Below are 14,207 nucleotides of genomic sequence, written 5' to 3'. Positions count from 1 at the left end.
CGCATGCACACACATGCAACAGAGACAGAAACACAAAGAAATAAAAAAAAAGTGGAGAGGGGAAACACAGACATACAAAGAGAAGGAAAACAAAGAGGCTATGAGATTTTTGGACCAAAGAGAAGAGAGGACCATGGAAGAGACTAAAAAAGAGATTTTAAAAGAAATTTGTAACCAAAAAACTAAGACTCAGTTATTGTTGCCGTATAGTGAAGTAAAAACAGTGTTGCATTTGGATTCGTTTTACTCGAGTTCAAGCCCAAGCTCTTCCAGCTTTGTAATAGAATTTAAAATTCAAAATAGACTTAACAGCCTAAACCATAACTGAAAGAAATCCTTACTGTAACATTCCTAACAAGTAGTCATCCATCCTCTGCTTAAAGAGAGGAGAGAAGAGAAACGCACAATTTTTCAAGGCAGTCCATCCTACTTTTGGACAACTCTTAATAATTAGAAAAGTTTCCTGGACATCAAGTTTAAATTTGCCTCTTTATTATTTATACCCGTTGCTCCTAGTTCTGCCTTCTGAAGCCAAATAGAACAAATCTAATCTTTTTCACAGGATAGCCTTTAGGGGAGAAGGAAAGAGGAGGAAATAAGCACCTACTATGTGCAAGGCTCTGGTAAGCACTTTACAGATATTATCTGGTTTGATCCTCACAACAACCCTGGGAGTTAGGTGCTGTTATTATCAGATGAGGAAACTGAGGCAGACAGAGGTTAAAGGACTTGTCTGGAGTCACAGAGCTAGTAAGTGTCTGATCACATTTGAACTCAGGTCTTCCTGATTTCAGGCCCAGTACCACCAAGCTGCCTTAATATATGAAGACAACTATCACGTCTTCATGGAGTCTTCTTTTCTTTAAGCTTAACATGCCCAGTTTCTTCACTGGATCTTCATATGATATGAATTCAGGCAAGACCCTTTACTCCCCTCTTTGCTCTTCTCTGAATACCCCCCTACTTATCAATGTACTTCTTAAATTGTGGTGCTCTGAGCACTCTATATGATGTCTCCTAGTTTTCGTTAAGTCTGTTCTCTTGATTCTTCTTCACCTTGCTAGCCATTTCTTTTCAGTGTCCTTTGCTAGATCTTCATTCGTGCCATGTTCACTAACTCTGGGTGTCTCCAAGACTGTCCTGGCCTCTCTTCATTGTTCTCTCTATACTAACTTGTTTGCTGACCTCATTGGATCCTGTGGATTCAGTGATCATCCCTATGCAAATGATTCCTACTACCATATCACACTGGTGATTCATGTCGAGGTAATCTATTAAAATCCCTAGAATCTTTTCACATAAACTACTGTCTCCATCATCTTGTACTGATAAGGCTGATTTTTCTGAAACCAAGTGTAAGACTTTACATTTATTCCTCCTGAATTCTTCTTACCAGATTCTGCCCAGTGCTCTAGTCTGTTATTCAATATAAAAACATCCCTCCCAGATTTGTGTCACCTGAAGATTTTGTGAGCATGTCATCTATGTCCTTATCCACTTGATTATTCACTTGTTGTAACACAGGACCATGTACAGATCTGAAGATGTCCTTCCAGGTCAGTGTTGCACTGTTAATGACTACTCTGACTTTGACCATACAATGAACTGTAAATCCATCTAATTGTATTATCATGTAATATACTTTTCTCCACTTTTCCCCCAAGAAGAGTCTGAGATTATGTATCAAGTGGTTTGTTAAAAATCTAAGCAAACAGTATCTACACATGCCCCTGATTTACTAGTTTAGTAACTGTCAAAAAAGTAAAAAAAGATTACTCTTTAGAATCACCACTTCCTTTTCTAGATGCTCATTAACAATGTCCTAAATGATCTATCCTACAATTTTTCCAGGTACTAGAGTTAACCTCATTGGTTTTCAGTTTGTGAATTATGTTCTTCATTTGTTCTTGTCTTTTAAAAAAGAGAACAGCATCCTTTCTTATCTAGACCTGTATTCCTTTTCCTGTTTTCTGTGATTTCATTTATCGCTTACAATGGCTTAGCAATCCTGGCCGGCAGTCCTTCAGTACCCAAGGATTTAGACCACATGAATTCATCATCTAGACTCCCTCATACTACTTCCTTATTTTGCGTACCAGCTCCCTGCGAGCCATTTTTATTTTCACATTGCATTACCATGGCTATTGTCCTTTCAAGAGTAATCAAAAGCAAGACAGGAATTGAACAGGTGCATCCTGTTTTGTTTCCACTTATCCCACCCACCCCAAGAAAAGGTCTTATCCATTCTCTGACCCTCTTTTTCACAATGTGGCTATTCCTATTCCAGACCCCTTTCTGTGGGAGCTGCTCTTGCCAGCCTCAATTCCTTTGGGGCTTTAGCATTCTTGATGCTGATTCATAAGACCATTCACAGGACAATTTTTACATTATTCCATTTCCAGCCCTTGCTCTATTTTCTGTATTTTAAAGTCTGGGCTGATTGGCAAGCTAAACTTCTGGAAAAATCTGTCTTTAATAGGGGCTACCACTTCTTTTATTTCTGTATTCTTTCCAGTTCAGCAACCAACCTCATGGTTTATCTGAAACTGTTCACTCCAAAGGTACTTGGAATGTATCCATTGTCAGATCACATGGCTTTTTCTCAGCACTTATCCTTCTTAATCTCTGGACTTGACTCATCTTTGCATTCTGGATATGATCAATCTGAGTTTTCATAACTGCTATCTCTTGGTTCTTTTCCATCTTGCTAATCGCTCTTTCTCAGTGTTTTTTGCTACTTCATCCATGTCATGTCCACTGATGTGATTGTGGGCTCAGTTATCATTATCTGTGCAGATAGTTCCCACATCTGCATACCTAGCAGTCTTTCTCTTAGATGTGGAGGGCACTGCTTCCCTTCCAGTCACACAGATTTGCCCCCATGCTGTTATCTTCATATCTTCAATTCTTCCTTTCACTAACCTCACAGATCCAGTCAGTTGCCAGTTGTTATCACTTCTACCTCCACTTTATACCCACTTACCACTTGGAGAATCAGATCCCTAGTTAAGACTTGGAGCACCCTTTACCTGCTCTATGATAAAACCTTCTGACTGATTCTCTACAAGTCTCTTTCTGCTCTTCAGTCTTTCTTTCACATAGCTACAAAGTGATTTTTCTAAAAGTATAGGTCTGAAGGTATAATTCTCTTTACTAATTTATTTTCAACAGCTCCTCCTTACTTCTTGGTTAACTCTAGGCTGGTCTCTTTGGCATTTTAATGGTTCACACCCTGACCCTTTTTATTTTCCCAATCTTCTAACTCTTTATTCCTTTCCATGCACACTATGGTGGAGCCACTCTCCCGTCCTTGCTGTTCCTTATAGGATACTCCATCTTCTGTTTCCATTCTTTTACACTGGCTGTTTCCCAGGCCTAATTTTTTTTTTCCTACTCATATTCTCTCAAAATCCCTTGAATTTTAGCTCAACCTTTCCTGGTTCCCTTAGTTGCTGATGCCTTCCTAGATTCAGAGGTTGACAGCTTAGAAGGGAATTTAGATACACCAACCAGCCTAATACCCTGCCTTTACAGATAAGAAGACGATACCAGGAGGTTTTAAATCAGTTGCCTAGGGTCACACAGTTAATAAATGTTTGAGGCTGAATTTGAACCCAGGTCTTCTTGCAATAAGTCCAACACTATCCATATATCATACTTCCAATCTGCCTCTCTAATATTACCTTCCATGTGTATATTTCTGTTATGTACCTTTGCATATATGTGATGTCTCCCCCATTAAACTCCTTAAAGGCAAGAAGTTTTTTTGCTTTTTATTTAAAGGTAAAAGATGTTTTTTGCTTTTTTTTTTAATTACCAACACTTAGACGAGTTCCTGACCTACTATCTGGTTAATATATGTCTATTAATTGATTAATTGGTATATTCCTTGTGAATCTATAGCACACTCTTCAGACTTCATTTTTCTTCCTTATTGAAATAATTTCACTTTGACTTGGAAATTTCATTTTTAAGACTTTTTCATCTCTCCTATGCTGACTTCTATAGAATTTTAGTCCATCAAAACCTGCCTACCTATCCTTCCTCTTAGCTGTTGGAAGTCTGCTTTCCCAAAGTCTAGTGTACATATCAAAGTCTGACTTTCCTGTCCTGTATTACAAACTTTACCTGGGAGTGGTAACTTCCTCCCACATTTCCCATTATTTCCATTCCAAGAACCAATTACTTTCTAGTAGTGAAGATTCATTCCAGTCTGAGATTTCCCTTAGTTGATTCTTCATACTTTTAAAGGATGAATTTTACATTAAGGCAAATAAATTATTAGCTGATCTGCATTTAGCAGAAAGAGAGAGAGGGTGTGCTCTAACATAGATTTGGATAATTTCCTATCTCCCTACTACTGGATTCTAGCTCTCTGCCAGATTTGTGATCTATTCCTGTATCCCTCATTTAGTTTCTCTTTCTGGACAGGTGGTCTATCTGATAACATATTTTTTTCTTCTCTTGTGATCTTTAATCAAGTGCTCTCCATTATACTTCTTGGACTTAGTAGTAAAGTCCCTTACCATATTTTTTTGAAATTATCATTGAAAAGGGATTAAAACTTAAAATCATTTGAAATTTTATATACAGATAAACTCTTTTATTTGAATTTTTTAAAAAGTTTATTTCAGTTTTCCACATTCACTTCCATAAGTTTTAAATTTTCTCTTCCTTCCTTCCCTCCTCCCTCCCCAACGCAGCATGCTATAGGCTCTACACATACATTCTCATTAAACATACTTTCACATCAGTCATGTTGTATAGAAGAACCAGAATGAATTGGAGAAACCATGAGAAAGAATAACCAAAACAAAGCAAAATAAAAAAAGCAAAGAAAATAGTTTGCTTCACTCTGCATTCAGACTACGTAGATCTTTCTCTGAATATGGATGGTATTTTCTATTATGAGTCCCTTGGAATTGTTTTAGGTCCTGCATGGCTGCAAAGGGCTGAGGTTCTCCTCATTTCACTTAGCATCAGTTCATGTAAGTCTTTCGAAGTCCACCTGTTCATCATTTCTTACAGCACAGTAGTATTCCATTACATTCATATACGATTTGTTCAACCATTCCCCAATAGATGGGCATTACCTCAATTTCCATTTCTTGACCACCGCAAAAAGAGGTGCTTAAATATTTTTGTACATGTGGGTCCTTTCCCCTTTTTTATGAGCTTTTTAGGATACAGCCCTAGAAGTGGTATTGCTGGGTCAAAAGGTATGCACATTTTTATAGCCCTTTGGGCATAGTTCCAAATTGCTCTCTAGAATGGTTGGATCAGCTTACAGCTCCATCAACAATGAATTAGTGTTCCAACTCTCTCACATCTTCTCCAACATTTATCATTTTCCTGTTTTGTCATGTTAGCCAATCTAATAGGTGTGATGTGGTACCTCAGAGTTGTTTTGATTTGCATCTCTCTAATCAATAGTGATTTAGAGCCTTTGTTCATATGACTATAGATAGCTTTAATTTCTTCCTCTGAAAACTATCTGTTCATATCCTTTGACCATTTATCAATTGGGGAATGACTTGTATTTTTGTACATTTGACTCAGTTCTCTATATATTTTATAAATGAGTCTTTTATCAGAGACATCAGTTGTAAAAATTCTTTTACAGTTTTCTGCTTCCCTCCTAATCTTGGTTGCATTGGCTTTGTTTGTGCAAAAACTTTTCAATTTAATGTAATCAAAATTATCCATTTGCATTTCATATGTTCTCTATCTCTTGTTTGGTCAGAAATTCCTCCATTCTCTATAAATCTGACAGATAAACTATTCCTTACTGCCCTAATTTGTTTATGGTATTGGCCTTTTACTTTATTTTGGTATATAGTGTCAGACTGTTGTATAACCAGTTTTTGCCATACTGTTTGTAGTTTTCCTGGCAGTTTTTGTCAGATAATGAGTTCTTATCCCAGAAACTTGGGTCTTTGGGGTTATCAAACAGTAGATTGCTGTAATCATTGGCTACTGTGTCTTGTGTACCTAACCTATTCCACTAATTTACCCCTCTATTTCTTAGCCAATACCAGATACTTTTGATGATTGCTGCTTTATAATACAATTTAAGATCTGGTAGGGGTAGGCCTCCTTTCCTAGCATTTCTTTTCATTAATTCCCTTGATATTCTGGACCTTTTGTTCTTCCAGATGAATTTTGATATTATTTTTTCTAGCTCTAGAAAATAATTGTTGCTAGTTTGATTGGTATGGCACTGAATAAGTAAATTAATTTAGGTAGAGTTGTCATTTTTATCATATTGACTTGACCTACCCATGAGCAATTGATGTTTTTCTGGTTATTTAGATCTCAATTTATTTGTGTGAAAAGTGTTTTGTAATTGTGTTCATATAATTTCTGGGTTTGTGTTGGCAGGTTGACCCCCAAATATTTTATAATGTCGACAGTAACTTTAAGTGGAATTTCTCTTTCAAACTGTTGCTGTTAGGCTTTGTTAGTAATATATAGAAATGCAGATGGTTTATGTGGGTTTATTTTATATCCTGCAACTTTGTTAAAGTTGTTTATTTTTTCCAAGTAGTTTTTTATTTGATTCTATAACATTCTCTTAAGTATATCATCATATCATCTGCAAAGAGTGATAACTTAATTTCTTCTTTGCCTATTCTCATTCCTTGAAATTTTTTCTTGTTGCTAAAACTAACATTTCTGGTACCATGTTGAAAAGAGTGGTGATAATGGACATCTTTATTTCACCTCCGATCTCATTGGAAACGCATCTAGCTTATCCCCATTATATAGAATGCTTGCTGATGGTTTTAGGTAGATGCTTCTTATCATTTTAAGGAAGGCTCCATTTATTCCTGTGCTGTCCACTGTTTTAAATAGGAATGGGTGTTGTATTTTATCAAAAGCTTTTTCTGCATATGTTTAGATAATCATATGGTTTCTGTTAGTTTTGTTGTTGATATGATCAATTATGCTGATAGTTTTCCTAATATTGAACCAGCCCTGCATTCCTGATATAAATCCTACCTGATCAAAGTATATTATTCTCTTGATAAATTGATGTAATCTTTTTGCTAATATTTTATTTAAAATTTTTCTGTCTCTCTTCATTAGGGAAATTGATCTATAATTTTCTTTCTCTGTTTTGACTCTTCCTGGTTTAAGTATCAGGACCATATTTGTATGATAAACAGAATTTGGTAGAATTTTCATCAATTTTCCCAGATATTCTATGTAGTATTGGAATTAATTGTTCTTTAAATATTTGATACAATTCACTTGTAAATTCATCTGGCCCTGGCGATTTTTTCCTAGGGAATTCATTGATGGCTTGTTCAATTTCATTTTCTGAGATGGTGTTATGTCAGCATTTTGCTTCCTCTTCTGTTAATCTGGGCAATTTATATTTCTGTATGGATTCATCCATTTCACTAAGATTATCAAATTTATGGGCATACTGTTGGGCAAAATAATTCCTATTTATAGTTTTAATTTCTTCTTTATTTGTGGTGACTTTAACCTTTTCATTTTTGATAGTGGTAATTTGGTTCTCTTTTTTCTTTTTTTAAATCAGATTAACCAAAGGTTTATCACTTTTTTTATTTTTTCATAAAACCAGGTCTTAGTTTTATTTATTAGTTCAGTTGTTTTTGTAATTTCAATTTTATTAATCTCTCCTTTAGTTTTTAGTATTTCTAATTTGGTATTTAATTGGGGATTTTTAATTTGTTCTTTTTTCTAGTTTTTTCAGTTGCATTTGTTGATCTTCTCTTGCTCTATTTTATCCATGAAGGCATTCAGAGATATAAAATTTCCCCAAAGAACCTCTTTCACTGCATCCCATAAGTTTTGATATGTTGTCTCATTATTGTCATTCTCTTGAATGAAGCTACTGATTGTTTCTATGATTTGTTATTTGACCCACTCATTCTTTAGGATTAGCTTATTTAATTTCCAAATAATTTTAGCCTTTTTCATTATTACATAAAATTTTTATTGCATTGTGATCTGAAAGGGATACTTTTAATATTTCTGCCTTTCTGCTCTGGATTGTGAGGTTTTTATGCCTTAGTAGTTGTCAATTTTTGTGTATGTACAGATAAACTTTTGGATAAAGTTTCATAAATGTATCACATCAGAACTGCCATAGTCCTGTGGTTTAATCCCAGAGGAACCTCTTATATCTTCTTCAGAAAGATTTGAAAACAAAACAAAGAAAATTCTACTAATTAGGATTCAGTGATCAGTTCACTCATTCTGGAAGGTCACAATCATCAAAGTGCTGTTTAATTCTAGTTTTGAGAATTTGGATTTATATATCTATATATAACATGTTTATTAATAGCAGTCTTTGTATGTGTAGAAAATATTTACTTCAAACCAATTCATGATAAGTTTTAAAAAACTTTTTTCTTTTTTTAAATAACAAGGAAAATTCATTGTTTCTTGTCTCATTGAAAGGAAAGATGAAGACTGAGGTCACCACATAAGCTAGCTTTCATTTCTTATGTTGATTTGTCTACAGTAATTGATTTGTTGTTATTTTATATCTCCTCACCTCTCTTTTCCTCTCCTCAGCCCTTATCTGAGGGAGTTCTACCCAAAGGAAGGTAAATGTCGATGCCCAAAAGCTACCTAGTTAACTTGGGGTTTACTGGCTAGATTTCTTTCTCAAAGACCAATCCTTTAACCCAATTTACTCTAGATCTCATGGATTAGACAATAGGTCCCTACCCAAGCACCACTTAATGGTTATTTTTTGGCCCTTCCTAGATCAGAGTGAATATAAAAGTAACTGTTTCTCTTTTGGTCAGCAACCCTGAGAGTCTTCCCCTCTCAGCTTGATTTCTTTTTTAATTAAAGGGGTCATCCTTTGACTCACTTCTTAAAGAGGCCTATTTACAGAATGGGCATTGCCTCACTCAAAGTGAGAACCTGGAAGGACCTTAGCTTAAAAGGACCAAGATGTCCTATTGCATTATGGGCATCTCCAATAGTCCTGATTGATATCTTGCCACTAGACCCAGATGGCTCTGCAGGAGTAGGTGAAACTGGTGACTTTGCACAGTCCTCTCTCACTCAAATCAAAATCATTTGCAAGTCATGTCATCATCTCCCTGATATGGTCCTCTTTGAGAACAAAGGGCAAACCACAACTACATCAGTGTAAAACTGAATTTCATCTGCCTTCTCAGTGAGCTAATAATCTTACATCTCTCCAAGTTTTACTTGCACTTTACTTTTGATGGAGTTAAATGCTGCCTTCTCAGACACAGATGAACTATCCTACTGGAAAACCCTGTGGAGTTCTCATTTTTTGTTTATCAGTTTCTGAATTTCCCTGTCCTTTTTGTCAGACTAGTCTTGATGTTTGTGAGCGTTCTGACCCAGATGAGTAAATGTAGTACTGTACACCAAATCTCTGAAAGTTGCCCACACCTTTTATGCTCCACTGTTGCCAACCATGTGTTGGCTCAGCTTTCCCACCAAGTTAGCAGCAAACTGTTCTTTCACTAAGAACCATTCTAATCTGTTGACATTAAGTCTTATGGTAGTCATTTTGCTTTGGGGCCTCTGCTTTTGCTGAATGCAAATATTTTCCTTGGAGAGGATGAGTCTTTGATCATTCCAGCACTCTGTGCCACACATTGCCTTCTTCACTGTCACATCCTGTCTGTCTCTTCTCCTTACACCGATATAGTCTGTTAAATGCCAATGTTTGTTGCAAGGGTGCATCCACAAAGTTTTACTTCATTTAGGTAAATAGAAGACAGTATTAGTAATGAGAAGGCCATGAGATGCAAAAGTTTTCAGTAGTAAGTGATCATTGCTGTTGAAGTTTCCAACTCCATTCCTCCCATGGACTCCCTGCCATGTCTGGTAGTCTGTGCCTATTTTTGCATTAAAGTCACTGAGAATTATAAGCTTGCCCTCTTTTAGCACATTTGATGATGAAGGTCTCCAGGTCTTCATAAAATCTTTTTTTGACCTCATCTGGGTTCACCATGATGGGAGCATATGCATTTATGATGGTGGCATGGCACTTTGCTGCAAGTGACAATTGCATTGCAATGAGCCTGTCATTCACTCCTTTTGGTAGGCATACAGGTTTGTTGACTTGATTAGTTTTGATTGCAAAACCTATCCCACCTTCACATGTGCTCCCCTTCACTGTGGCCACTCTAGAAAAGTGTGTATCCAGCTCCAGCTTTGGTAAGCTGGCCTTAATTTGCCAGCCTTATTTCATTAAGGGCTGCTGTTTGGATGCGATACCTGCTGAGTTCTCTCACAAAGTGCTTTCCTTCTTTCAGGTCTACTAGATTTCGTGTTATCCATAAGCACATACCTATGGTGAGTGGAATCATCTTTGCAGAACTTTTTGTACATTCTTTTGTGTTTTGACGTTAGGGTGGGATCCCTGCCTGCCACATTAAGCAGTGCAAGTTTGGATAATCAGACAATTTTTAGGGCAGCTTTCTTCTAGGTCCTTCCTCACAACAAGTGGTGACCAGTGTGGTCCTTAAGAGGCTACTCAGATACCCAGAGGCTGCTGAATCCCGCTACTGCTTCCAGTGAGAAGAGGGCCCTAAGGCCTGCTCCACCTGTGTGCAGGGTTGTGACTACAGTTTCCAGCATGCATACCTGCTGGTTCATCACTTGCCTGTTCCTGCAGGACTTTGAAACAGGAAAAAGTAGAAAAATGGAATGGGTGATGTCTTTTGAATTTCATATAAATTGGATTTAAGTGAGGCAGAGTTGCTTGAAGTTGTCAGCCTCATTCTTTCTTCCACAATCATCAAAGTGATTTGGCAATGGCAAGACAAGGAAACATGACTGTTTATAGCTCAGGATTCAGTGCATGACTTTGTTGTCTTTATTGTCTAACCAAACTCTTAAGCACTCCACGGTACCTGCTTCAGCCACCTTCGTGGACATTGGAACAAATTGTTCTCATCTGCCCATTCCACCAGGGGATGTCTTCTCATGTAGGATAGATACTTCCCTTAACTCACTGAAGAGTTTGAGACCCCTCAGTTACCCTCAGCCTGGTTTAGCTTGTGTGCTGAAACAATTTATAGGTATGTGGTCTCTGTACTTCAGCTTTTTTTAGAGCCACAGGTGAGAGTAGAGTGGATCAGGTAGACACCAAAGATAGAAAGCAGCCCTGAAAAGGGCGTGGCAGCCCTCACTTCAGAGGTACTAGTGTTCGCTGAGCACACCCTATACCCCATGTATGTGCATATCAAACTATAGTAATAAGAAAAATATTTGTCATGATTATGGTGGGACATTTAGTGCCAGAATTGATATTGGTTGATCCCTAGCATTACTTTGTAGACAAATCATGCAGAAAAATAGACACATAGAGAAAGAGAGATGGAGAGATATATAGCTATGCCCATAGCATATCTATTTGGATTTGGATTTGACTGTGCATCATGGAAGACACTGGCTCAGGACCGCTTAGCATGGCATGCCCACATAAGAAAAGATGCTTTGCTCTTTGAGCAAAGCAGAATTGAGACAGCACAAAGCAAACACAGGATGTGCAAATTTGGGATATTCACCCCAAATATTCACAAGGACTATCTGTGCCCAACCTGTGGTAGAGCATTCCGAGCTCATATTGTTCTGATCAGTCACAGTCAGACACGCTGAAATTTCACTTTACAAAGGTGATGTCATTTTGATCCTCTTCAAAGATGAAGGACAATAACCAGATATGCCCATAGCTCAATACTATAAGCTGATAAAAATAAAATATATAATAATAAATGCATAATATTATGATCAGCAGCCTCTTAGTTTTGTCACGGTGTCATAAGGACATAATTTTAAGTGATGAAATAAAAGTATATGGTAGTCTTATGTCTCTTCTAAGAAAGGCTTTAGTGCTTTTTTAAACTGTACTATTCATTCAACCTTTATTTAAGTGAATATTATATGTAATGAATTGTGTTAGATCCCATAGAATAAACTAAGATAAAATTGTTAATTTTTTTTGACAAGGTCTTAATAGAGTTATCATGTGACCAATAAAATAGAGGATTACACATATTCTCCTATCCTCAACAATCTGTCAAACTTCTCTGAAATAAGAATTATAATTATGCATAGTTATACAGTTAAGCAATTGCAGATGTTTCTCCAGTCTAAAACACCAAGAACCCTAAAAAAGTAAAAGCCTAATAAACTAACAGCAGAAAGACTAATCCCAAATCCTGAAAGTGCTCATTCAGCCATTTCTTCTTTCTGCAACCAGAAGCCAAGCTCTGGAATGCTGGTACAACCTGATCCACACATAGCCTTGTGACAGAACTCATCTCTTTTTCCATCTTCCACTCCCTTCCTTCTTTTGTTGTAGAGATAGAGAAAGATAGGAGATAAATGAACTCTTCCTCTACTTGGAGTAGCATTGTGGCAACACATTGGGCTGCAAAAGTGCTTAATCAAAAAACTTAAGGAACCACCTGAATTGGAACAGGACCTGAAAGAAAGGAGATTGTCATCCAGCTGAAGCAAGTTTTGTTCCCCCAGAAGTCAGTTATAACAGAGAATGGAGCTGATTAAAAGTGAATTCCCCAAAGGAGATTGAGAGAGCTTTGATGACCAGATCTATGGAATCAGAGCAGGAAGGGAGGGGAGTCAGAATGTGAGTAACTGAGGAATTATAATGAAAAGATAACTGAAATTGCCAAATATTTCAGGAGGAAAAAACCTCAAATAAAACTGGGAGCACAAGCAAATAAGCCCATGAGAAAGAAACTTACAATAGAAGGGAAGATGGCCTCAAGATTATCTGTATAGGTCTAGACAGCTGAATAAATATTGTAAGACAAACAAATATGAATTAATGATGAAGCAGAAGATTCTGTATATTGTCATGAAAGCATGGATGATCTGAATGACTAAAGAGAAAAATGAGAATGGTAAAAGTAGAAGTTATTATAGCTTTCAGAACAGAAATAATTAGAATTAGAAGACAAAGATTGAAACCATGGTGGCAAGTCTGTCCAACAAAGCAAAAACAAAAGAGAAAACAATTAATTGGGAATATGAATACATACCAGTAAAGGACAGTGTGGAAGAAGAAAAATAAAAAAATAGTAATTTGGGTAAAAAAGAAGAAAAAAAGGAAGTGCTGTTTTTAGGGATGAAGGGAAAATCCTCAATTTAAGGAGAAAAATATATTAGAGATACATGGTGGATAAGGTTATCCTAATTCTTATAACTTTATGTTTAAATCCATTAAGCAAAAGCAAGTGGCATTGGTTAAGAAAACAACACCCTGCAATCTGTTGCTTACAGGAACCATAACCAAAAAACAAAAACATACTCAGACAATAAATGAAGATATAGAACAAAATTTGCTTTGTATCAGATGGACCCCAAAAGACATGAGTTGCAATCATGCTATTAGGCAAAGGAAAAACAAAAGTTCAAAATATAAAGAGATAAGGAAACTAATTTTTTCAAAGAAATCCTAGACAACATAGGCTATAATACATTAGTGACTGGAAACTTTAATGTCGCTCGCTCTTTCAGTTCTGAACAAATCTAACAAAGATAAACAAAAGGGAAAATATAAAATTGGATAAATTGTTGGAAAATTAGAGCTAAAAGATTTTTGACATCTTCTATAGGACTGCTAATTAATATGCATGTTTTTCAGTACCACATGGAATTTTTGCAATTCACTATAAGGACATAGTAAACAAATTCCTCATGAAAAAAGTAATCAGTTCAGGAATACAGAATGCACATGCCCAAATGGAGATAGTATTGAAATCATTAATGAGTGATTCAAAGAATATGTCATAGAAATAATTTAAAGTAGATAATTTAAAAGTAGATTTAAAAGTATGTGTAAATAACGTCACAATTTCATGGATGCAGCTAAAACAGGGAAACAGCTTGAGGGAAAAAAGTCAAACTCCCTGAAATAGACTAACACAATATAAAATGAGAAGATTAATGAAATGAATATGTGTTTAAAAAATTTTTTAAGTCAACAAGTAAACCTAAAATAAGCCAAAAGAGGACATATTGAAAATTAAAGGAGAAATAGGTAAACTGAAAACCAAAAAAAAAAATTTCTAGAGATGACAGATAAAATAAAAAGTTTGTCCTTTGAAAAAGACTAACAAAATTGATAGTCTTTTAGCCCACCATTATTTTTAAATGGTCAGAAAAGCAAATCAGTAAATAGCAAATGGGCAAGATGATATCAC

The 14,207-nt window shown here is 36.1% G+C and overlaps 1 protein-coding gene across 13 annotated transcripts in view; it reads left to right on the top strand.

The window, feature by feature from the left end:
• Positions 1-14,207, top strand: part of SCLT1 (sodium channel and clathrin linker 1) — a 264,118-nt gene that overhangs the window by 124,146 nt on the left and 125,765 nt on the right. The window lies entirely within an intron of this gene.

The sequence above is a fragment of the Notamacropus eugenii genome, chromosome 6, assembly GCF_028372415.1.
Source record: "Notamacropus eugenii isolate mMacEug1 chromosome 6, mMacEug1.pri_v2, whole genome shotgun sequence".
Taxonomy (NCBI): Eukaryota; Metazoa; Chordata; class Mammalia; order Diprotodontia; family Macropodidae; genus Notamacropus; species Notamacropus eugenii.
The sequence above is the reverse complement of the archived record's forward strand: the minus strand, read 5'-3'. Positions and strand labels throughout refer to the sequence as shown.